The sequence below is a fragment of the Triticum dicoccoides genome, chromosome 2A, assembly GCF_002162155.2.
Source record: "Triticum dicoccoides isolate Atlit2015 ecotype Zavitan chromosome 2A, WEW_v2.0, whole genome shotgun sequence".
Classification (NCBI taxonomy): domain Eukaryota; kingdom Viridiplantae; phylum Streptophyta; class Magnoliopsida; order Poales; family Poaceae; genus Triticum; species Triticum dicoccoides.
In genome coordinates, this window is record NC_041382.1 from 195,055,602 (window position 1) to 195,081,660 (window position 26,059).

Genomic DNA, 26,059 nt, shown 5'->3' on the forward strand with positions numbered 1-26,059 from the left:
AATAAATAAAAATCTAAAAATGCCAAAACAAATTTTCACCGTCTAAATAAAATATTTAGGACGGGATGAACATTTTCTTGGCCCTAAAATGCAATTTTCAAAACATGCAATTTTTCTAACGCAAATAAAATCCGAATAAAACCAAATAAAATGAATAAATGATTTTAATATTTTTCCTCCAATATTTCAATTATTTTGGAGAAGTCATATTATCTCCTCTGATGTATTTTAATATGAAATATTTTCGGAGAGAAAAATAACTAAAATCAAAATCCTCGTTTCATTATTTGATAAAATCAAATATGAAAACCGGGAAATCCTCAACTCTCTCCATGGGTCCTTGAGTTTCTTAGGATTTCGAGGATTGCGGAAACAAAATGCAATAAAATATGATATGCATGAATGACCTATGTATAACATTCCAAATTGAAAATTTGGGATGTTACATATTCCCGAGGACGATAGTATGTTGATTATCTTTGGTAGACCCTTTTTGAATACTGCAGGGGCTGTTATTGATTTCAACAAAGGCAATGTCAATTTTCATGTTAATGGTAATGAGCATACGGTACACTTCCCGAGGAAAAAACCTCAAGTCCATAGTATCAATTCTATTGGAAAAATTACAACAATTACTATTGGAGGTTTTGAATTTCTTCTTCCTACTGTCAAGAAGAAATATGATATTCTTATTGTTGGGGATGTGCATATCCCAGTTGAGGTAACCTAGTGTTATTTGAAATTTCTTCGGTTTGATGCAATTCGGAATTAGTTTGTTAACAAGACTTGATCAACCTTGTTAGTGGATTCCTTTTGATGAGCATGAGATGGATGAAGTTAGAAAGCACAACTCTCTATACCCTCCTTTTACTTTCTATTATTTATTTTAAATAAAGTAAAATAGTATTTTCTGTCTATTTTCTAATTTATACTTGTAATAAAAAAATTCCCGAAAATAAAAGTTTTCCAAATGCCCTGAACATTTAATATGATTTTTTCCAGAATATTTAAGAATTATTGGCACTGAGAACACACCAGGGGGCCCACCATGTGCCCATGAAGGTGGATGGCGCGCCCTACCCCCTGGGCGCGCTCCCTGCCTTGTGGACCCCACGTGGGTCCCCTCCACTTATTCTTGCACCCACACACTTCGTCTTCCTCTAGAAAAAATCATCCACCATCTCAAACCCATGTTCTAGCTCATCTTCCTGCCATTTTAGATCTCCTTGCTCAAAGATCCATTCACAAAATTGCTTTGGGGGATTGTTCCTCGGTATGTGACTCCTCCAATGGTCCAATTAGTTTTTGTTCTAGTGCTTTATTTATTGCAAATTTTTGCTACTTAGGTGACCATGTTCTTGAGCTTGCATGTCAAATTTAAGTGGTAGAAGGTAGTTTTAATGCATGATATAGCCTCTGGACACTTGTAGGAGTAGTTGCTATCAACTTTGTTGAGTTTGGTTCACTTTTATTTTAAGTTACTAAAAAATTCAGAAATTTTCAGAAAAAGATGAAGAGATTTTTGAGGGGCTCATCGAGCCGAAGCTCGAAGGATAAGCAAAGTGAAGAGAATAAGAAGCCCAAGTATAATCTCCCTCGTACTACGGAGGCCTCACCAACTTCCTCCATGACCAGCTCCAACAACACGTACCTAGTTTTGCCGGAGGCCGTTCAAGCATACCAGAGCCTGACATCAGCTCCAGAGCCGGAGCCACTATATGATCCTCACCATCAGTCTGTTTATCAGTGGGATCTGGAGGAGATCGCCAACCAGTGGCACCCCGAGGACCCTCCTCAGTACACCGGAGAGAGTAGCTTTGATCCGTGGCCATAGACCAACTTATGCCAAAAGCCTAAGCTTGGGGGAGTATGTATTTCTCAACGACATTACATTCATGTTCACACACTCATGCCAGTTATCGGTGCTCATACTTTTTAATTGTATCATCCATGCTAGTTTAATATCTTTTTAAGCTTTCTTCTTGTGTGTTTGAAAAACCTTATGAAAAACCAAAAATTAGTTGTAGCTTTTAGCTAGTTTATTTTCCATGCTTGTAGTAGTAGTAATTAAAAATAAAACCAAAAAAATATTTCTCGTTTTTCTTTTGCTTGTTGGGAGCTTTCCCGTGTAAATAGTTTTGTTTATTTTCTTTTCTTTGGGGGTCAAGAGGATAAGACCATGATGAAAATGTTGAGTGGCTCTCATATGAATTATAGTTGATCTAACCAAGAGCCCATATTACCTTGTCTTCTCCCATGTATTGAATGCTTGCAGATTCCAGCTTAGTCCAATGCACATGCACTATTATTATTATTATCCACACCATTCGGTTGTGCAAGTGAAAGGCAATAATGATGATATATGATGAACTGATTGAGATGAGAAAAGCTGGTATGAACTCGACCTCTCTTGTTTTTGTAAATATGATTAGTTCATCGTTCCTGAATCAGCCTATTATAAACATGTTTGCAATGATGATACATCCATTTTGCATCATGCTTTTCTATCGATATTTATTGCATTATGGGCTTTTATTACACATTATGTCACAATACTTATGCCCATTCTCTCTTATTTTACAAGGTTTACATGAAGAGGGAGAATGCCGACAGCTGGAATTCTGGGCTGGAAAAGGAGCAAATATTAGAGACCTATTCTACACAACTCCAAAGGTCCTGAAACTTCACGGGAGCACATTTCAGAATAAAAAAAATATTGGGCGAAGGAAGCACCAGAGGGGGGCCACCCACCATCCACGAGGGTGGGGGCGCGCCCTACCCCCTGGGCGTGCCCCCCTGCCTCGTGGGCCCTCAGGCAGCCCTCTGATGCCCATCTTCTGCTATATGAGGTCTTTCATCCGGGAAAAACCATAAGCAAGCTTACGGGACGAAACTCCGCCGCCACGAGGCGGAACCTTGGCGGAACCAATCTAGGGCTCCGGCGGAGCTGTTCTACCGGGGAAACATCCCTCCGGGAGGGGGAAATCATCACCATCATCATGACCATCGATCCTCTCATCGGGAGGGGGTCAATCTCCATCAACATCTTCACCAGCACCATCTCATCTCAAACCCGAGTTCATCTCTTGTATCCAATCTCTGTCTCAAAACCTCAGATTGGTACATGTGGGTTACTAGTAGTGTTGATTACTCCTTGTAGTTGATGCTAGTTGGTTTATTTGGCGGAAGATCATATGTTCAGATCCTTTATGCATATTAATACCCCTCTGATTATGAACATGAATATGCTTTGTGAGTAGTTATGTTTGTTCCTGAGGACATGGGAGAAGTCTTGCTATAAGTAGTCATGTGAATTTGGTATTGGTTCGATATTTTGATGAGATGTATGTTGTCTCTCCTCTAGTGGTGTCATGTGAACATCGACTACATGACATTTCACCATTGTTTGGGACTAGAGGAAGTCCTTGGGAAGTAATAAGTAGATGATGGGTTGCTAGAGTGACAGAAGCTTAAACCCTAGTTTATGAGTTGCTTCGTAAGGGGTTGATTTGGATCCATATGTTTCATGCTATGGTTAGGTTTACCTTAATACTTCTTTTGTAGTTGCGGATGCTTGCAATAGGGGTTAATCATAAGTGGGATGCTTGTCCAAGGAAGGGCAGTACCCAAGCACCGGTCCACCCACATATCAAATTATCAAAGTACCAAACGCGAATCATATGAGCGTGATGAAAACTAGCTTGATGATAATTCACATGTGTCCTCAGGAGCGCTTTCCTTTATATAAGAGTTTGTCCAGGCTTGTCCTTTGCTACAAAAAGGATTGAGCCATCTCGCTGCACCTTATTTACTTTTATTACTTGTCACCTGTTACAAATTACCTTATCACAAAACTATTTGTTACCGATAATTTCAGTGCTTGAAGAGAATACCTCACTAAAAACTGCTTATCATTTCCTGTTGCTCCTCGTTGGGTTCGACACTCTTACTTATCGAAAGGACTATGATAGATCCCCTATACTTGTGGGTCATCAAGACTCTCTTCTGGCGCCATTGTTGGGGAGTGAAGCACCTTTGGTAGGTGGAATTTGGTAAGGAAAATTCTATATAGTGTGCTGAAATTTACTGTCACTTGTTACTATGGAACATAATCCTTTGAGGGGCTTGTTCGGGGTATCTTCACCCCGACTAGTAGAGCAAAGAGTGGCTCCTGAACCTACTGAACCTACTGAAAATGTTTACTTTGAAATCCCTTCGGGTATGATAGAGAAACTGCTACCTAATCCTTTCACAAGTGATGGAACATTACATCCTGATTTGCACCTAATCTATGTGGATGAAGTTCGTGGATTATTTAATCTTGCAGGTATGCCCGAGGATGTTATCAATAAGAAGGTCTTCCCATTATCTTTGAAGGGGAAGGCATTGCCATGGTTTAGGCTATGTGATGATATGGGATCATGGAACTACAACCGATTGAAATTGGAATTTCATTAGAAGTTTTATCCTATGCATCTCGTTCATCGTGATCATAATTATATATATAATTTTTGGCCTCGCGAAGGAGAAAGCATCGCTCAAGCTTGGGGGAGGCTTAAGTCAATGTTATATTCATGCCCCAATCATGAGCTCTCAAGAGAAATTGTTATTCAAAAATTTTATGCCCAACTTTCTCTCAATAATCGCTCCATGCTCGATACTTCTTGTACTGGTTCTTTTATGATGAAGACTATTGAATTCAAATGGGATTTATTGGAAAGAATTAAACGCAACTCTGAATATTGGGATCTTAACGAAGGTAAGGAGTCAGGTATAACCCCAAAGTTTGATTGTGTTAAATCTTTTATGGATACCGATGCCTTTCGTGAATTTAGCACTAAATAAGGACTTGATTATGAGATAGTAGCTTCTTTCTGTGAATCCTTTGCTACTCATGTTGATGTCCCTAAGGAGAGGTGGTTTAAATATAATCCTCCCACTGAAGTAAAATTAGTTTCACCTATTAAAGTTGAAGAAAATACTATCACGTATAATGTTGATCCTGTCATTCCTACCGCTTATATTGAGAAACCACCTTTCCCTGTTAGAATGAAGGATCATGCTAAAGCTTCAACTGTGGTTCATAAGAGTAATACTAGAACACCTACACCCTCTGAGCAAATTAAAGTTGAACCTAGTATTGCTATGGTTAAAGATCTCTTGGCCGATAATATTGATGGGCATGTCATTTACTTCTGTGATGAAGCTGCTAGAATTGCTAGACCCGATACTAAAAATAGACATAGACCTGTTGTAGGCATGCCTGTTATTTCTGTTACAGTAGGAGATCATTGCTATCATGGCTTATGTGATATGGGTGCTAGTGCAAGTGCAATACCTCATTCCTTATATAAATAAATTATGCATGATATTGCACCTGATGAGATAGAGGAAATTGATGTTACAATTAAGCTTGCCAATAGAGACACTATTTCACCAGTTGGGATTGTTAGGGATGTTGAAGTCTTGTGTGGGAAAGTTAAATATCCTGCTGATTTTCTTGTTCTTGGTTCCCCACAAGATGACTTTTGTCCCATTATATTTGGTAGACCCTTCTTGAATACTGTTAATGTTAAGATAGATTGTAAAAAGGATGTTGTTACTATTGGTTTGGGGGATATGTATCATGACTTTAATTTTGCTAAATTTCATAGACAACCCCATCATAAAGAATTGCCTAGTAAAGATGAAATTATTGGTCTTGCTTCTATTGTTGTGCCTCCTAATGATCCTTTATATCAATATTTGCTAGACCATGAAAATGATATGTTTATGAACGAAAGAAGGGAAATAGATGAAGTATTCCTTAAACGGTGACCTAATTTGAAACACAATCTGCCTGTCGAAATCTTAGGGGATCCCCCTCCACCCAAGGGTGATCCCGTGTTTGAGCTTAAACCATTACCTGATACTCTTAAATATGCTTATATCAATGAAAAAAAGATATATCCTATTATTATTAGTGCTAACCTTTCAAAGCATGAAGAAAAGAAATTATTGAAAACTCTGAAGAAGCACCGTGCGACTATTGGATATACTCTTGTTGATCTTAAAGGCATTAGTCCCACTCTATGCCAGCACAAAATAAAATTGGAGAAAGACAAAAAAACCGGTTGTTGATCACCAACGACAGTTAAATCCTAAGATGAAAGAAGTGGTAAGAAAAGAAATACTAAAGCTTCTAGAGGCAGGTATAATTTATCCCATTGCTGATAGTCAGTGGGTAAGTCATGTCCATTGTGTCCCTAAGAAGGGAGGTATTACTGTTGTTCCTAATGATAAAGATGAATTGATCGCACAAAGAATTGTTACAGGTTATAGAATGGTAATTGATTTCTGCAAATTAAATAAAGCTACTAAAAAGGATCATTACCCTTTACCTCTTATTGATCAAATGCTAGAAAGATTATCCAAATATACACATTTTTGCTTTCTAGATGGTTATTATGGTTTCTCTCAAATACCTGTGTCAAAGGAGGATCGAGAAAAGACAACTTTTACTTGCCCTTTTGGTACCTTTGCTTATAGACGTATGCCTTTTGGTTTATGCAATGCACCTGCTACCTTTCAAAGATGTATGACTCCTATATTCTCTAACTATTGTGAAAAGATTGTTGAGGTTTTCATGGATGATTTCTCTGTTTATGGAACTTCTTTCGATGATTGCTTAAGAAACCTTGATTGAGTTTTGCAAAGATGTGAAGAAACTAATCTTGTCTTGAATTGGGAGAAGTGCCATTTTATGGTTAATGAAGGTATTGTCTTGGGGCATAAAATTTCTGAAAGAGGTATTGAAGTCGATAAAGCTAAAGTTGATGCTATTGAAAAGATGATGTGTCCTAAGGACATTAAAGGTATAAGAAGTTTCCTTGGTCATGCCAGTTTTTATAGGAGGTTCATTAAGGACTTATCTAAAATTTCTAGGCCTTTGAATAATCTCTTACAAAAAGATGTTCCTTTTGTCTTTGATGATGATTGTGTAGAAGCATTTGAAATACTTAAGAAAGCTTTGATTTCTACACCTATTGTTTAGCCTCCTGATTGGAATTTACCATTTGAAATTATGTGTGATGCTAGTGATTATGCTGTAGGGGCTGTTCTAGGACAAAGAGTTGATAAGAAATTAAATGTTGTCCAATATGTTAGTAAAACTCTAGACAGTGCCCAAAGAAATTATGCTACTACTGAAAAGGAATTTTTAGCAGTTGTATTTGCTTGTGATAAGTTCAGACCTTATATAGTTGATTCTAAAGTAACTGTTCACACTGATCATGCTGCTATTAAATATCTTATGGAAAAGAAAGATGCTAAACCTAGACTTATTAGATAGGTTCTCTTGCTACAAGAATTTGATTTGCATATTATTGATAGAAAGGGAGCTGAGAACCCCGTTGCAGACAACTTGTCTAGGTTAGAGAATGTTCTTGATAACCCACTACCTATTGATGATAGCTTTCCTGATGAACAATTAGCTGTCATAAATGCTTCTCGTACTGCTTCATGGTATGCTGATTATGCTAATTACATTGTTGCTAAATTTAAACCACCTAGTTTCACATACCAGCAAAAGAAAAAGTTTTTCTATGATTTAAGGCATTACTTTTGGGATGACCCGCACCTTTATAAATAAGGAGTAGGTGGTGTTATTAGACGTTGTGTACCTGAGCATGAACATGAACAGATCCTACGCAAGTGTTCCGAGGCTTATGGAGGACACCATGCTGGAGATAGAACTGCACATAAGGTACTGCAATCCGGTTTTTATTGGCCTACTCTCTTCAAAGATGCCCATAAGTTTGTCTTGTCTTGTGATGAATGTCAAAGAATTGGTAACATTATTAGACGTCAAGAAATGCCTATGAATTATTCACTTGTTATTGAACCATTTGATGTTTGGGGCTTTGATTATATGGGACCATTTCCTTCCTCTAATGGGTATACACATATTTTAGTTGTTGTTGATTACGTTACTAACTGGGTAGAAGCTATTCCAACTAGTAGTGCTGATCATAACACCTCTATTAAGATGCTTAAAGAAGTTATTTTTCCGAGGATTGGAGTCCCTAGATATTTAATGACTGATGGTGGTTCACATTTTATTCATGGTTCTTTCCGTAAAATGCTTGCTAAGTATGATGTTAATCATAGAATTGCATCTCCATATCACCCACCATCTAGTGGTCAAGTAGAATTGAGTAATAGGGAGCTTAAATTGATTTTGCAAAAGACTGTTAATAGATCTAGAAAGAATTGGTACAAGAAACTTGATGATGCATTATGGGCTTATAGAACTGCATATAAAAATCCTATGGGTATGTATCCATATAAAATGGTTTATGGTAAAGCATGTCACTTACCTCTTGAACTAGAACATAAGGCATATTGGGCCATTAAAGAGCTCAATTATGATTTCAAACTTGCCGGTGAGAAGAGGCTTTTTGACATTAGCTCACTTGATGAATGGAGAGCCCATGCCTATGAGAATGCCAAACTGTTTAAAGAAAAAGTTAAAATATGGCATGACAAAAGGATACAAAAACGTGAGTTTAATGTAGGTGATTATGTATTGTTATACAACTCTTGTTTAAGATTTTTTGCAGGAAAACTCCTCTCCAAATGGGAAGGTCCTTACATTATCGAGGAGGTCTATCGTTCCGGTGCCATAAAAATCAACAACTTCGAAGGCACAAATAAATCCAAGGGTGGTGAATGGTCAAAGAATCAAACATTATATCTCAGGTAATCCTATAAATGTTGAAACTAATGTTACTGAAACCGTAACCCCGGAGGAATACATAAGGGACATTTTCCAGAACATTTCAGACTCTAAAAAGGAAGAGGTATGTGGTACCGTAACTAAACCGACTCCAAAATAGTTCTAATAGCATTTTTTTCTCCGTTTTGGAATATTAAGAAAATAGGAAAATAAGTAGTCCAGGAAGAACATGAGGCGTCCACGAGGGTGGAGGGCGCGCGCTACCCCCTGCCTCGTGGGCACCTCGTGTGCCCTCCGGATTCTGATTTCTTGCACAATACTTCTTTTGGTTGGTAAAAATTCATTATATAATCCCCCGAAGGTTTTGACCACCGTACCACACAAACATCCTCTGTTTTTGTTTTGAGCTGTTTCTGCTGCATATTTAGAGCAAGATGTCTTCTCAAGAGTCAGTCGGGGAGAGTCGGTTGTCTCATCCGATACCGGGGCCAAGAGCAAACAGCAATGCTGACCACTTTGGTCCATTAACTGAGCAAGAGATGGAGGCCGACTTGAAAAGGATAGATGCCATGGAGGAGGATCAAGAAGTTACTTCTTGTTTCCAAGCCGGATTCACGATTGCGGAACTACAAAGCTCAGATATTCCAAACTCGGTCATCCCTTCCAATGTTAGATTTCTTTCTTATGAAAATATGAAAAAGAGTGTTACTTGTTCTCCCGCAGCTATGCAACATCCTTGGGTGAAAGGAGCTTTAGCCGTCATGGGCAAGCTCCGTAAGGAAATAATGGACCTCAAGCAGCAGTCAATTAGCTTGAGGAAGAGAATCGTATCCTGAGGGGCATCATCACCAAGAATATCACATCACCCCCCCCCCGAAGAAAGAGACATAAACACATGGGTATGGGCACTCCCCTTGGCAACTGTCAAGCTTGGGGGAGGTGCCCTAGTATCGTATCACCATCACACTTTTATCTTTACCGTTTTTCTTAGTTCGATCCTTTTGGTAATATTTTGATCTAGTAGAATAAAGTTTTAGTATGATCTAGTTTTGAGTTTTGCTTTATGATCCTTCTATGTAACTGAGTCCGTGAGCTATATATAATAAAGATTAGTGTTGAGTCAAGGGCTTGATTTTATTGCTATGATCTTGAGGGAATAAAAATAAAAGAGAAAGAATAAAAAAGAAATAAAAAGATCATATGGATCTTATGGAGAGTAATGACTTCACATATAAAGAGTATGATGAATAAAAATTATTGGGAGTTGACAAGCATATTTTTGGTCATAGTTGCAATTAATAGGAAGTAATAAAGAAAGAGAGGTTTTCACATATAAATATACTATCTTGGACATCTTTTATGATTGTGACCACTCATTAAAATATGACATGCTAAAAAGTTGATGTTGGACAAGGAAGACAACGTAATGGGTTATGTTTTCTTACATCCAAAATAAATTATATTGTCATGGATCATCCAACATGTTGAGCTTGCCTTTCCCTCTCATTCTAGCCAAATTCTTTGCACCAAGTAGAGATACTACTTGTGCTTCCAAATATCCTTAAACCCAGTTTTGCCATGAGAGTCCACCATATCTACCTATGGATTGAGTAAGATCCTTCAAGTAAGTTGTCATTGTTGCAAGCAATAAAAACTGCTCTCTAAATATGTATGATTTATTAGTGTGGAGAAAATAAGCTTTATACGATCTTGTGATGTGGAAGAAATAAAAGCGATGGAATGCATAATAAAGGTCCATATCACAAGTGGAAATATAAAGTGACGTTCTTTCACATTAAGATTTTGTGCATCCAACCATAAAAGCACATGACGACCTCTGCTTCCCTCTGCGAAGGGCCTATCTTTCATTCTAGTCTTATACTTCATGCAAGAGTCACGGTGATCTTCACCTTTCCTTTTTAAATTTTATCCTTTGGCAAGTACTGTCTGTTGGAAAGATCCTGATATATATAGCTAATTGGATGTGAGTTTTCATGAACTATTATTGTTGACATTACCCTTGAGGTAAAAGGTTGGGAGGCAAAACTATAAGCCCCTATCTTTCTCTGTGTCCGATTAAAACTTCATATCCATAAATATTGCGTGAGTGTTAGCAATTGCGAAAGACTAAATGATAGTTTAGTATGTGGAAGATACGTCTCCAACGTATCTATAATTTTTTATTGTTCCATGCTATTATATTATCTGTTTTGGATGTTAATGGGCTTTATTTTACACTTTTATATTATTTTTGGGACTAACCTATTAACCGGAGGCCCAGCCCAAACTGCTGTTTTTTGACTATTTCAGTGTTTCACAGAAAAAGAATATCAAACGGAGTCCAAACGGAATGAAACCTTCGGGAGCGTGATTTTTGGAACAAACGTGATCCAGAGGACTTGGAGTGGACATCAAGCAACCAACAAGGTGGCCACGAGGCAGAGGGCGCACCTACCCCCCATGGGCGCCCCCTCCACCTCGTGGGCCCCTCGTGGCTCAACCGACCTACTTCTTCCTCCTATATATATCTACGTACCCCCAAAACATCCAGGAGCACCATGAAACCCTATTTCCACCGCCGCAACCTTCTGCACACAAGAGATCCCATCTTGGGGCCTTTTCCGGAGCTCCTCCGGAGGGGGCATTGATCACGGAGGGCCTCTACATCAACTCCATGGCCCCTCCGATGATGTGTGGGTAGTTTACCTCTGACGTTCGGGTCCATAGTTATTAGCTAGATGGCTTATTCTCTCTCTTTGGATCTCAATACAAAGTTCTCCTCGATCTTCTTGGAGATCTATTCAATGTAACTCTTTTTGCGGTGTGTTTGTCGTGATCCGATGAATTGTGGGTTTATGATCAATATTATCTATGAACAATATTTGAATCTTCTCTGAATTCTTTTATGTATGATTGGTTATGTCTGCAAGTCTCTTCGAATTATCAGTTTGGTTTGGCCTACTAGATTGATCTTTCTTGGAATGGGAAAAGTGCTTAGCTTTGGGTTCAATCTTGCGGTGCTCGATCCCAGTGACAGAAAGGGAAACGACATGTATTGTATTATTGCCATCAAGGATAAAAAGATGGGGTTTATATCATATTGCATGAGTTCATCCATCTACATCATGTCATCTTGCTTAAAGCGGTACTCTGTTCTGATGAACTTAATACTCTAGATGCATGCTGGATATCGGTCGATGTGTGGAGTAATAGTAGTAGATGCAGGAAGGAGTTGGTCTACTTGTCACGGACATGATGCCTATATACATGATCATACCTAGATATTCTCATAACTATGCTCAATTCTATCAATTGCTTGACACTAATTTGTTCACCCACCGTAATACTTATGCTATCTTGAGAGAAGCCACTAGTGAAACCTATTGTCCACGGGTCTATTTTTCATCATACAAGTTTCTAATCTATTTTATTTTGCAATATTTACTTTCAATTTATATCATAAAAATAAAAAAAATATTTATCTTATTATTATTATCTCTATCAGATCTCACTCTTGCAAGTGGCCGTGAAGGGATTGACAACCCCTTTATCGCGTTGGTTGCGAGGTTCTTCCAAAATAGTTTCATTAGCTCCTGAAGTATTATAAATACTAGTGAGCGAAATTGAGACCAAAGAATTAATTTAGTAGATTGTGTTTTACGTATATGTTTTAAAATCCAAAATGAAAAAAAAGTGTAGGTACGAGGTGACTCGCGCGTGGTCTCCTACTGGATTGATACCTTGGTTCTAAAAAACCGAGGGAAATACTTACGCTGCTTTGCTGCATCACCCTTTCCTCTTCAAGGGAAAACCAACGCATGCTCAATAGGTGGCAAGAAGGATTTATGGCGCCGTTGCCGGGGAGATCTACGCCAAGTCAAGACATACCAAGTACCCATCACAACTCTTATCCTTCGCATTACATTATTTGCCATTTGCCTCTTGTTTTCCTCTCCCCCACTTCACACTTGCCATTTTATTCGCCCTCTTTTCCTTTCGTCCTCTCTTTCCATTCGCTTTTCCTTCACTTGTTTGCTTGTGTGTTGGATTGCTTGCTTGTCACAATGGCTCAAGATAATACTAAATTGTGTGACTTTGCCAATACCAACAATAATGATTTTATTAGCACTCTGATTGCTCCTCTTACAGATATTGAATCTTGTGAGATTAATACTGCTTTGCTGAATCTTGTCATGAAAGATCCATTTTCTGGCCTTCCTAGTGAAGATGCCGCTACCCCTCTAAACAACTTTGTTGATTTGTGTGATATACAAAAGAAGAAAGATGTGGATAATGATATTGTTAAACTTAAGCTATTTCCGTTTTCGCTTAGAGATCGTGTTAAAGCTTGGTTTTCGTCTTTGCCTAAAAATAGTATTGATTCATGGAATAAGTGCAAAGATGATTTTATCTCTAAGTATTCTCCTCCCGCTAAGATCATCTCTCTTAGAAACGATATTATGAATTTTAAGCAACTTGATCATCAGCATGTTGCACAATCTTGGGAGAGGATGAAATTAATGATACGTAATTGCCCTACACATGGTTTGAATTTATGGATGATTATACAACAAAATTATGCCGTATTGAATTTTGCTTCTAGAAATCTTTTAGATTCGGCCGCCGGAGGCACTTTTATGGGAATCACTTTAGGAGAAGCTACTAAACTCCTAGATAATATTATGGTTAATTATTCTCAATGGCACACTGAAAGATCTACTAGTAAAAAAGTGCATGCAATTGAAGAAATTAATGTTTTGAGTGGAAAGATGGATGAACTTATGAAATTGTTTGCTAATAAGAGTGCTCCTACCGATCCTAATTGTAACGCCCTCGATGCGGCTATATCTCCCACGTGTCGAAGCACGACTTATAGGCATAACCGCATTGAAAGCAATGTCGCAAGTGAGGTAATCTTCACACAACCCATGTAATACATAAGGGAAAGAGATACATAGATGTCTTACAATTGCCACTTCACACAATACAAGAATAAAGCATTACATCATCCAGATACAATCAAGGTCCGACTACGGAACCAAAATGAAAGAAGACTACCCCAAATGCTACACAGATCCCCGATTGTCCTGACTGGGCTCCACTACTAATCAACTGGAAACAGAACAACACAAAGGGCAAGATATTCATCAAGCTCCTCTTTGAGCTTGGTTGTGTCACCTGCTCGGTAACATCGGCACCTGCAAACTGGTTTTGGAAGTATCTGTGAGTCACGGGGACTTAGCAATCTCACACCCTCGCGATCAAGACTATTTAAGCTTATAGGTAAGGTAAAAGGTATGAGGTGGAGCTGCAGCAAGCGACTAGCATATATGGTGGCTAACATACACAAATGAGAGCGAGAAGAGAAGGCAAAAGCACGGTCGAACAACTATGATCAAGAAGTGATCCTAGAACAACCTACGTCAAGCATTACTCCAACACCGTGTTCACTTCCCGGACCCCGCCGAGAAGAGACCATAATGGTCACACACGCGGTTGGTGCATTTTAATTAAGATCAACTTCAGGTTTTCTACAACCGGACATTAACAAATTCCCATCTGCCCATAACCGCGGGCACGGCTTCGAAAGTTCAAATCCCTGCTGGGGTGTCCCAACTTAGCCCATCACAAGCTCTCATGGTCAACAACGGATATTCCTTCTCCCAAGATAATCCGATCAGACTCGGCATCCTGGTTACAAGACATCCTCGACAAATGGTAAAACAAGTCCAGCAACACCGCCCGAATGTGCCGACAAATCCCGATAGGAGCTGCACATATCTCGTTCTCAGGGCACACTCAGATGAGACATTCTACGAGTAAAACCAACCCTCAAGTTGCCCCGAGGTGGCCCCACAGTCTACTCGGTCGGACCAACACTCAGAGGAGCACTGGCCCAGGGGGGTTTAAATAAAGATGACCCTTGAGTCTGCAGAACCCAAGGGAAAGAAAAGGCTAGGTGGCAAATGGTAAAACCAAGGTTGGGCATTGCTGGAGGAGTTTTATTCAAGGCGAACTGTCAAGGGGTTCCCATTATAACCCAACCGTGTAAGGAACGCAAAATCTGGGAACATAACACCGATATGACGGAAACTAGGGCGGCAAGAGTGGAACAAAACACTAGGCATAAGGCCGAGCCTTCCACCCTTTACCAAGTATATAGATGCATTAATTAAATAAGAGATATTGTGATATGCCAACAAAATAACCATGTTCTAAACATGGAACAAGCTCCAATCTTCAACTGCAACTAACAATGCTATAAGAGGGGCTGAGCAAAGCGGTAACATAGCCAACCAACGGTTTGCTAGGACAAGGTGGGTTAGATGCTTGGCTTAACAATATGGGAGGCATGGTAAAGCATGTGGTAGGTATCGTAGCATAGGCATAGCAAAAGAGCGAGAAACTAGCAAGCAAAGATAGAAGTGATTTCGAGGGTATGGTCATCTTGCCTGAAATCCCGCAAGGAAGAAGAACGATTCCACGAAGAAGACAAACGGACGTAGTAGAACGGGTCCTCACAAACACGACGTTATCAGAACCAACCCGAAGAAGCAACACCGGAAAGAAGCACACAACATAGTAAACAACCACCACATGAACAAGGCATGATATGCGGGATGCGGTGCATATGCATGATTTGGAAAGAAATGATTGGACCTAGCCTCAACTTGGAAATCCAAGAGTGCCACTGGAAAGGTGTGGTGATTTCAGTTGAAATCGATATAAAGATCACCGGAATCGGATGCATGGTTTGGAAATGGCAAGCAAAAACAAATATGGCACCGGTCTGTGATAATCAGCAAGTAGCCATCTAAATGCATCAAGATAAATATGCTGCAGCACTCAAACATGGCAACAAAATACATGGCAGGGATCCACTCAAGATGCTCGACAAAAGATGAACATTGAGCTATGGCTAATTCACTCAATAGCAGGTTCAAACAAGCATGTCAAAAGAGCAAATGATAACAGGTTTCAGACTGAGTGAAATTAACACAAGTCTGGAATTTATCATCAGGAAGCAAACTTTAGAGCATGAAAACTACATGCTACAGGAACTTTACATGGCAAAGCAAGGCATGGCATGAAGGTACTCAAACCACTTAACAAAAGTCCCTTAGTGACATTGAGTCAAAAGGGATCTGAAAATACAATTGCAAGCATGTGAACATAGCAAAAACATAAACATATTCAGACTTAGTAAAAAACTGGAGCATGCAAAACAGTTAACAAGTAGGCATGTTTACGAGCTCGATGCACTCACTACAAAGCATGGCATTAAAATCTAAGCATACACCCATCAAGAAGACATGGCATAGAAGCTAGACATGGAAAGAACAACAACATAGCATGTACGGATCAACAACAACATCCTTGGCAAAATCGCTAAACATGTCAACAATCTGCCAGGAACTTTTTTATAGCAAAAGAGGAACTCGATTGACTCAAGCTAGGATGCTCCATAAATGCAAACAAAGACATGGATGGAAATAGCACAACAATGTTATCAAAACATCCTTACTGACCATCCTCAAAAGAGGCACAGATCACTAGGAAACAACATGAACATATGGCATAACAATAAAATCAGGACAAGGACTGTGAAATTCTAAGTCCCTGAAATCAGCATTAACGATTACGCTACTTTGCATGCTTGTGCTAGACACCACAAATATCACAAAAATACATGGCAAGCACCTCTGCAAAGATGGCATGGCATATAACAAAACACATGTAGAGCTCAGGATCATAGCATGCACACATTAATCATGGCAAAAATGACAAAAGGCCATTTGCTGAAACAGATCTGACATATTCATCACATAGCCCTCTTCCAACAGCATTTCGGGCATCAAGATGAGCTCAAATGAAAATGATGCAATGAGATGAAATGATGTACTCGTCGAGACGAACATTTTGATATGCTACACACGCGAATCAGAGCTACAAGTGCAGAGTTATGATGCGATGAATATGGGCAAAAAATATTACAGGGAAAAAGGACTTGGGCGAAATTGTACCCTCCAGATCTGGATCTAGGTCAACGGGGCACGCATCCCGAGGTCAACTCCGGCGAGGGGGGTTCTTCTCCGGCGAGGGCGGCTGCGGAGGAGGTCGGCGAGGAGCGGATCCGGGCGCTCCCGCCCGGATCTAGCCGGAGCATGGCCGGAGATGAGGCAGGGACCCTAGCGGCGCGAGTAGGCGAGGACGAGGGACGGCGGTGCTGGAGACGAGGTGGTGGTGGAGACGGGGCGCGGCGCAGGCCGGCGTCTCGGCGAGCTATGTCGCACAGCGGGACCGGCGCGGAGGAACGAGGCGCTCGGGCGCGGGGAACCCGCGGGTGAGCAGCGGCGCAGAGACGGGCCGTGGGGGCCGGCCCCGGGCCCGGGCGGGCCGGCGGGTGGTGCGGCGAAGTGGGGAGGCCGGGCGGACACGTGGTGCGCCGTGAGTGGATGCGGGCGGCGGTGATGCAGACGTGGCACCTCCTGATTGGTCCGGGTGATGCGTCCGGCGGACATGTCCGGCGCGGGATGGCTGTGTCCGGCGGCGCGAGGGGGAAGACCCTAGGGTTAGACCACGAATTTCGGAGAGGGGCACATATTTATAGGTAGAGGGAGCTAGGAGAGTCCAAATGAGGTGCGGTTTTCAACCACACGATCGTGATCGAACGACTGAGATGATGGAACAGGTTTAGTGGGTTTTGGGCCACTTTGGAGGGGTGTTGGGCTGCAACACACACAAGGCCTTTTCGGTCCCTCGGTTAACCGTTGGAGTATCAAACGAAGTCCAAATGGCAGGAAACTTGACAGGCGGTCTACCGGTAGTAAACCAAGGCCACATGGAAAGTCTCGGTCCAATCCGAAAACATTTAACACCCGCACATGAAAAGAGGTAGAAAGGGACACCTGATGACATAGGAGCGCCGGATTGCAAAACGGACAATGGGGAAAATGCTCGGGTGCATGAGACGAACATGTATGCGAATGAAATGCACATGATGACATGATATGGAATGCATGACACGCAAGCAAAGACCAAGCAACAACAGCGAATAACTGGAGGACACCTGGCACATCGGCCTCGGGGCGTTACAACACTCCACCACTACAAGAGGATCTCGTCCCGAGATCTAGAATGGCACCGGAGGGAAAACGGAAGAGAAAGAGAAGAGGTAAAACTAAGTTGCTTCCTTTGACAAATGAGTAAGAGCAAAGAACCTTGAAAAGTTCAAACCATTTCGAGAAAAGAATACAATGGAGATAACTGAAGTTGAAAGCACTATGTTAGCAAAGAGGAACAAGGAAGAACAACTTTGGGCAGCACTCCGGTTGAGAAGGGATGCAAGGCTTGATAAGGCGAAAAGAACTTGAGCAAAAAGGACAGAACACTCCGGTAAATGGGTAAGCAAAGAAAGAAGCATGATCTTGACAAAACAAGATGATGGGTTGAAAAGAGCAACATCGCAATGCCTCCGGAATGAAAAGATAGAAAAATAGATAATTGAACTAAAAGAATGGAGAAGAAAAGGACAACTTCTGGCACAAAAAGCTTGAAAAGTGCATCTTTAGGAGAAGGGTTGAACGGAGTTGTTGGAAAACCAACGACAAAAAGAATAAGCTTGATGTGGGCTTATGGAATACATCTCAAATTACGAGGTGACATCCTGCCACTCACGGGAAAAAATTGGATTGATATGAATAAGGAGACGAGACAATATTTCACCGGGAGGATAGATGAAGAACTTGGGTCACTTATAAGCACCATAATTAGCAATAATCCTTAGGGAAGGCTTTAAGTGGAATATAACCCAAGATAACTCCAATGAAGAGGTTGGTGGATTTAAAATACCCCATTCTTAATAACCTGTGAATCATGAAACATGAGCTCAAATTATCAAGAATGACATAATACCACCTCCAATGATACAGACGAAAGAAATGCACTTCGGAATGCGAGATGAAGAATGCTTGAGCTCCTTAAAAGGAATCTCGATGAAAACTTGGAGAAGGAATTAAATCCTTGATGAACCATCATGTAGAACCTCCATGAAGAACTCCGGTAACAAAATGATGATCAAATGAAAGGAAAGAGAAGTTGAAAACACAAGGTGCAACCTTGCAATGATTAGATGGACCTTCGCGACGATATATTTGAGAGACTTGGAACTCCGGAAAAGAAAAGATGAAACAATAGTAAACTGAGAGCTTGATGAGCCTCCGGACTAAGGAATTGAATTTACTCGATGAAACAAGAATAAGAATTATATTATGCTTATCCTTCACCAATTTAAATTGATGACAAGCAGTGGATTTGGCATACTACTTATTCTCGTAGAAAGGATTAAAGAGAAGTATAGCTTAAACTTGAGAAGGTCTTCAACGAACCATCGGTAGGGTTGAAACAACGAATAATTAATATGATAATGAAGGGAAAGAAGTCTTGAATGAACCACCGTAAGAATTGAGAACGATTGAAGAAAAGGTAAAGAAACACCGGAAATAAGGAATTAAAGAACGAATGAAGATACTTGAGGGAATTTGGTACATGAGAATGAAGGGATCACGAACTGATTAGAGGATATATATGAATGAAGCACTGGTAAGATTGGAGAATGATAACTGAAAGCTGAGAATGAATAATTATGAGATGATGGGCTCCGGAGAATCAAAATGAAAATACTCTGAATTACTCTAGATGGGTGAAAAGAATTCTCACTATCAAAAACGGTTATGAGAGGATGACATCAAGCTAGAGCCATGAATCTCTGAGAGAGCGGATAGATATGGAGGAAAAGTCTTCTTCGGTCTTAAAAACCTGAGAATGATGACGAGAAACACCACCATGATTTATTGAGGTACTCCGGAATTAAAATTGGAAAGGTTGAGCCAATGATGAAAAGAAAATTGAGAGATCTTGCAGAAACACATCTGACTGATGAAAATTCATTCTTACATCACACTTTGAAATGAATTTGAAAAGCTTCGGGAAAATCAGAAGAGTCAGGTAAGATCCTGGAAAAAGACATGTGGGTTAGGGCCCACTCAAAAGAAACACCATTGAAATGATTTAAAAGAGAGGTTGCACCAATTGAATTAAATGACTTGAATGAGATAACAACCTCGAAAGATCTTGAACGAATGCAGAGTGGAAAACACGAATCTTCGAGATATCTTGAGCACTATGGAACAATTAAATAGCGAGAAGTGGATGATAGAGAGGTGCACTGGCAAGAGCAGACATTTGAAACGAGGAAAGGATATGATCTTCAAAGCTTGAATTGGTTCCACCGGAGAAGAAAAGAATGAAGAATGACGAACTTGAGGCTCCGTTAGAATCTTCATGAGAATCACTGGGTAAGATCATTAACGGAAAGGAATGGAGAGACTTCACATGAATAAAAGGATACTTGATTAAGAAATCTGAGTCCTTGAAGAAACAAGGGTGGGAGGGTGGGAAAACAAAGGCAACTTGGGATGGATGAAACAAACAACGTTGAGAGCTTAGATTGAATCTTGCGGATGTTGAAAATGGACGGGTCCGCTTGAAGAGAAGCACACCGGTTGAAAAGGATTGACAAAACAATCTTGATGATCAAGAAGGATTGGTATTCACATCGGAGTATGAGAACACCATTTGGGGAAGGTATGGAATCAACATTTGACTTCGAAGCAACTCGAATACCACAACTCAAAACAAAACAAAGGATTGGCTTGCAGAATAAGCCGGAACAAACATATGATAGAGATTTCGTCCGAAGTTTTTGTGGTGGGGCCTACACGGGCTCGATCGTACAGCACCATCTTGTACAAGGTAGTGCACATGACATACGAAGCGTCCCGGAGTCGACATAGCCAAGGACTCTTTAAGACACAACGAGACCACTGTAAAACCAACCGTGGATAGTTGGACCACTAGACATCGAACCCCAATTTCATATCATACCTCTGTCGGAAAGAAATCCTAAGAGCTACTTGAATTCCCACTTATAAACTCCCGAAATTTTCCCAGGTATGCAATCAGGTGTTGGGGATACAGGGGAAGCATAATATCTCACCCAAAACTAACAAATCATACATCCAACTGTATCCATCCTTCAAAACATAACCAAGAAACCTTCGGAAATCGTTTACCTCAACCTTCGAAAAGCATCCGTTATACGAGTTATGGCAATACTCCCAAACTCCCGCCCCAGTACTGGGTGGCGTCGAGGTTATCTCACCAACAACTGCATAAAAGAGATTTTCAATGTCGGTGAAACTAAACTCAGGTATTCCAGAACTGCAACGATAAAATTGTGATGACAACACCTCGGAGCTCAAATCCCCGGGACACTGTCACAACCCCTAAATGACAGGAGGCACCCAGAACAATGTTCTCGTCACAAAACCATCAGAACGATTCCAAGATACCCGCGTGATCCTAAAAAATTTAGTGAAATTTGAGAAGAGAAGAGTCAAAACTCTACGTCAGGATGTCTCACCAGAGCGACGAAGGGACTAAGGAGTAAAAAGAATTCCTAACTCTCCGATATATATAATCCTATAAGACTCAAAACATTTTTCTAGACTCAACAACGCCAACGTTTCGATCAAGCAGGGGGCTCCTAAGGTCGGGGAAGGCTCTGATTACCAACTTGTAACACCCTCGATGCGGCTATATCTCCCACGTGTCGAAGCACGACTTAGAGGCATAACCGCATTGAAAGCAATGTCGCAAGTGAGGTAATCTTCACACAACCCATGTAATACATAAGGGAAAGAGATACATAGATGGCTTACAATCGCCACTTCACACAATACAAGAATAAAGCATTACATCATCCAGATACAATCAGCGTCCAACTACGGAACCAAAATGAAAGAAGACTACCCCAAATGCTACACAGATCCCCGATCGTCCCGACTGGGCTCCACTACTGATCAACTGGAAACGGAACAACACAAAGGACAAGATCTTCATTGAGCTCCTCTTTGAGCTTGGTTGTGTCACCTGCTCGGTAACATCGGCACCTGCAAACTGGTTTTGGAAGTATCTGTGAGTCACGGGGACTCAGCAATCTCACACCCTCGCGATCAAGACTATTTAAGCTTATAGGTAAGGTAAAAGGTATGAGGTGGAGCTGCAGCAAGCGACTAGCATATATGGTGGCTAACATACGCAAATGAGAGCGATAAGAGAAGGAAAAAGCACAGTCGAACAACTATGATCAAGAAGTGATCCTAGAACAACCTACGTCAAGCATTACTCCAACACCGTGTTCACTTCCCGGACCCCGCCGAGAAGAGACCATCACGGTCACACATGTGGTTGGTGCATTTTAATTAAGATCAACTTCAGGTTTTCTACAACCGGACATTAATAAATTCCCATCTGCCCATAACCGCGGGCACGGCTTCGAAAGTTCAAATCCCTGCAGGGGTGTCCCAACTTAGCCCATCACAGGCTCTCACGGTCAATGAATGATATTCCTTCTCCCAAGAAAATCCGATCAGACTCGGCATTCCGGTTACAAGACATCCTCGACAATGGTAAAACAAGTCCAGCAACACCGCCCGAATGTGCCGACAAATCCAGATAGGAGCTACACATATCTCGTTCTCAGGGCACACTCAGAACCAACCCTCAAGTTGCCCCGAGGTGGCCCCGCAGTCTACTCGGTTTGACCAACAATCAGAGGAGCACTGGCCCAGGGGGGTTTAAATAAAGATGACCCTTGAGTCTGCAGAACCCAAGGGAAAGAAAAGGCTAGGTGGCAGATGGTAAAACCAAGGTTGGGCATTGCTGGAGGAGTTTTATTCAAGGCGAACTGTCAAGGAACGCAAAATCCGGGAACATAACACCGATACGACGGAAACTAGGGCGGCAAGAGTGGAACAAAACACTAGGCATAAGGCCGAGCCTTCCACCCTTTACCAAGTATATAGATGCATTAATTAAATAAGAGATATTGTGATATCCCAACAAAATAACCATGTTCCAAACATGGAACAGGCTTCAATCTTCACCTGCAACTAACAACGCTATAAGAGGCTCTGAGCAAAGCGGTAACAGAGCCAGCCAACGGTTTGCTAGGAAAAGGTGGGTTAGATGCTTGGCTTAACAATATGGGAGGCATGGTAAAGCATGTGGCAGGTATCGTAGCATAGGCATAGCAAAAGAGTGAGCAACTACCAAGCAAAGATAGAAGTGATTTCGAGGGTATGGTCACCTTGCTTGAAATCCCGCAAGGAAGAAGAACAAGTCCACGAAGAAGACGAACGGACGTAGTCGAACGGGTCCTCACAAACGCGACATTATCGGAGCCAACCCGAAGAAGCAACACCGGAAAGAAGCACACGACATAGTAAACAACCACCACATGAACAAGGCATGATATGCGGGATGCGGTATGCGGTGCATATGCATGATTTGGAAAGGAATGATTGGACCTGGCCTCCACTTAGAAATCCAAGAGTGTCATTGGAAAGGTGAGGTGATTTCGGTTGAAATCGATATAAAGATCACTGGAATCGGATGCACGGTTTGGAAATGGAAGCAAAAACAAATATGGCACCGGTCTGTGATAATCAGCAAGTAGCCATCTAAATGCATCAAGATAAATCTACTGCAGCACTCAAACATGGCAACAAAATATATGGCAGGGATCCACTCAAGATGCTTGACAAAAGATGAACACTGAGCTATGGCTAATTCACTCAATAGCAGGTTCAAACAAGCATGGAAAAAGAGCAAATTATAACAGGTTTCAGACTGAGTGAAATTAACACAAGTCTGGAATTTATCATCAGGAGGCAAACTTTAGAGCATGAAAACTACATGCTATAGGAACTTAACATGGCAAAGAAAGGGATAGCATGAATCTACTCAAACCACTTAACAAAATACCCTTAGTGACCTTGAGCCAAAAGGGATCAGAAAATACAATTGCAAGCATGTGAACATAGCAAAAACATAAACAGATTCAAACTTAGTGAAAAACTGGAGCATGCAAAACAGTTAACAAGTAGGCATGTTTACGAGCTCGATGAACTCACTACAAAGCATGGCATGACAATATAAGCATACGCCCATCAAGAAGACATGGCATAAAAGCTAGACATGGCAAGAACAACAACATAGCATGCACGGATCAACAACAACATCCTCGGCAAAATCGCTAAACATGCCAACAATCTGCCAGGAACATTTTTATATTAAAAGAAGAGCTCAATTGACTCAAGCTAGGTTGCTCCATAAATGAAAACAAAGACACAGATGGAAAGAGCACAACAATATTAACAAAACATCCTTACTGACCATCCTCAAAAGAGGCATGGATCACTAGGAAACAACATGAACATATGGCATAACAATAAAATCAGGACAAGGACTTAGTGAAATTCGAAGTCCCTGAAATCAGCATCAATGATTACGCTACTTTGCATGCTTGTGCTAGACACCACAAATATCACAAAAATACATGGCAAGCACCTCTGCAAAGATGGCATGGCATATAACAAAACACATGTAGAGCTCAGGATCATAGCATGCACACATTAATGATGGCAAAAATGACAAAACGTCATTTGCTGAAACAGATCTGACATATTCATCACATAGCCCTCTTCCAAAAGCATTTCGGGCATCAAGATGAGCTCAAATGAAAATGATGCAATGAGATGAAATGATGCACTCGTCTAGACGAACATTTTGATATGCTACACGCGCGAATCGGAGCCACGAGTGCAGAGTTATGATGCGATGAATATGGGCAAAAAATATTACAGGGAAAAAGGACTTAGGCGAAATTGTACCCTCCAGATCTGGATCTAGGTCAACGGGGCACGCATCTCGAGGTCAACTCTGGCGAGGGCGGCTGCGGAGGAGGTCGGCGAGGAGCGGATCCGGGCGCTCCCGCCCGGATCTAGCCGGAGCATGGCCGGAGATGAGGCAGGGACCCTAGCGGCGCGAGTAGGCGAGGACGAGGGACGGCGGTGCTGGAGACGAGGTGGTGGCGGAGACGGGGCGCGGCGGCGCTTCGGCGGCGGCGTAGGCCGGCGTCTCGGCAAGCTAGGTCGCACGGCGGGACCGGCATGGAGGAACGAGGCGCTCGGGCGCGGGGAACCCGCGGGTGAGCAGCGGCGCGGAGACGGGCCGCGGGGGCCGGCCCCGGGCCCGGGCGGGCCGGCGGGTGGTGCGGCGAAGTGGGGAGGCCAGGCGGACACGTGGCGCGCCGTGAGTGGATGCGGGCGGCATCGATGCAGACGTGGCACCTGCTGACTGGTCCGGGAGACGCGTCCGGCGGACATGTCCGGCGCGGGATGGCTGTGTCCGGCGGCGCGAGGGGGGAAGACTCTAGGGTTAGACTGGGAATTTCGGAAAGGGGCACATATTTATAGGTAGAGGGAGCTAGGAGAGTCCAAATGAGGTGCGGTTTTCGACCACGCGATCGTGATCGAATGACCAAGATGATGGAACAGGTTTAGGTGGGTTTTGGGCCACTTTGGAAGGGTGTTGGGGTGCAACACACACGAGGCCTTTTCGGTCCCTCGGTTAACCGTTGGAGTATCAAACGAAGTCCAAATGGCACGAAACTTGATAGGCGGTCTACCGGTAGTAAACCAAGGCCACATGGCAAGTCTCGGTCTAATATGAAAACGTTTAACACCCGCACACGAAAAGAGGTAGAAAGGGACACCGGATGACATAGGAGCGCCGGATTGCAAAACGGACAATGGGGAAAATGCTCGGATGCATGAGACGAACATGTATGCAAATGAAATGCACATGATGACATTATATTGAATGCATGACACGCAAGAAAAGACCAAGCAACAATAGTGAATAACTAGAGGACACCTGGCACATCGGTCTCGGGGCGTTACACTAATGATATGCCTTTGTCTACTTTGATTGAGAATAATAATGAATTTATGGATGTGAATTTTGTTGGTAGGAACAATTTTGGTAATAACGCGTATAGAGGTAATTTTAATCCTAGGCTGTTTCCTAGTAATTCCTCTAATAGTTATGGTAATTCCTACAACAATTCTTATGGAAATTATAATAAAATGCCCTCTGATTTTGAATCTAATATTAAAGAATTTATTACTTCACAAAAGAGTTTTAATGCTTTGATTGAAGAAAAAATGTCTAAGATTGATGAGTTGGCTAGGAACGTGGATATAATTTCTTTTGATGTTGATTCTTTGAAACTTAGATCTATTCCACCTAAGCATGATATCAATGAGTCTCTCAAAGCTATGAGAATTTCCATTGATGAGTGTAAAGAAAGAACCGCTAGGATGCGTGCTAAAAAAGATTGCTTTGTGAAAGCTTGTTCTTCTAGTTTCCATGATA

General features: G+C 41.5%; 1 long non-coding RNA gene across 1 annotated transcript; it reads left to right on the plus strand.

The window, feature by feature from the left end:
• Positions 1-12,328: 12,328 nt before the first annotated feature.
• Positions 12,329-25,855, plus strand: LOC119359261. The gene is made up of 3 exons (XR_005172439.1): positions 12,329-12,409; positions 19,197-19,201; positions 25,844-25,855. It is a non-coding gene; the product is annotated as an uncharacterized LOC119359261 (long non-coding RNA).
• The last annotated feature ends 204 nt before the right edge of the window (positions 25,856-26,059 follow it).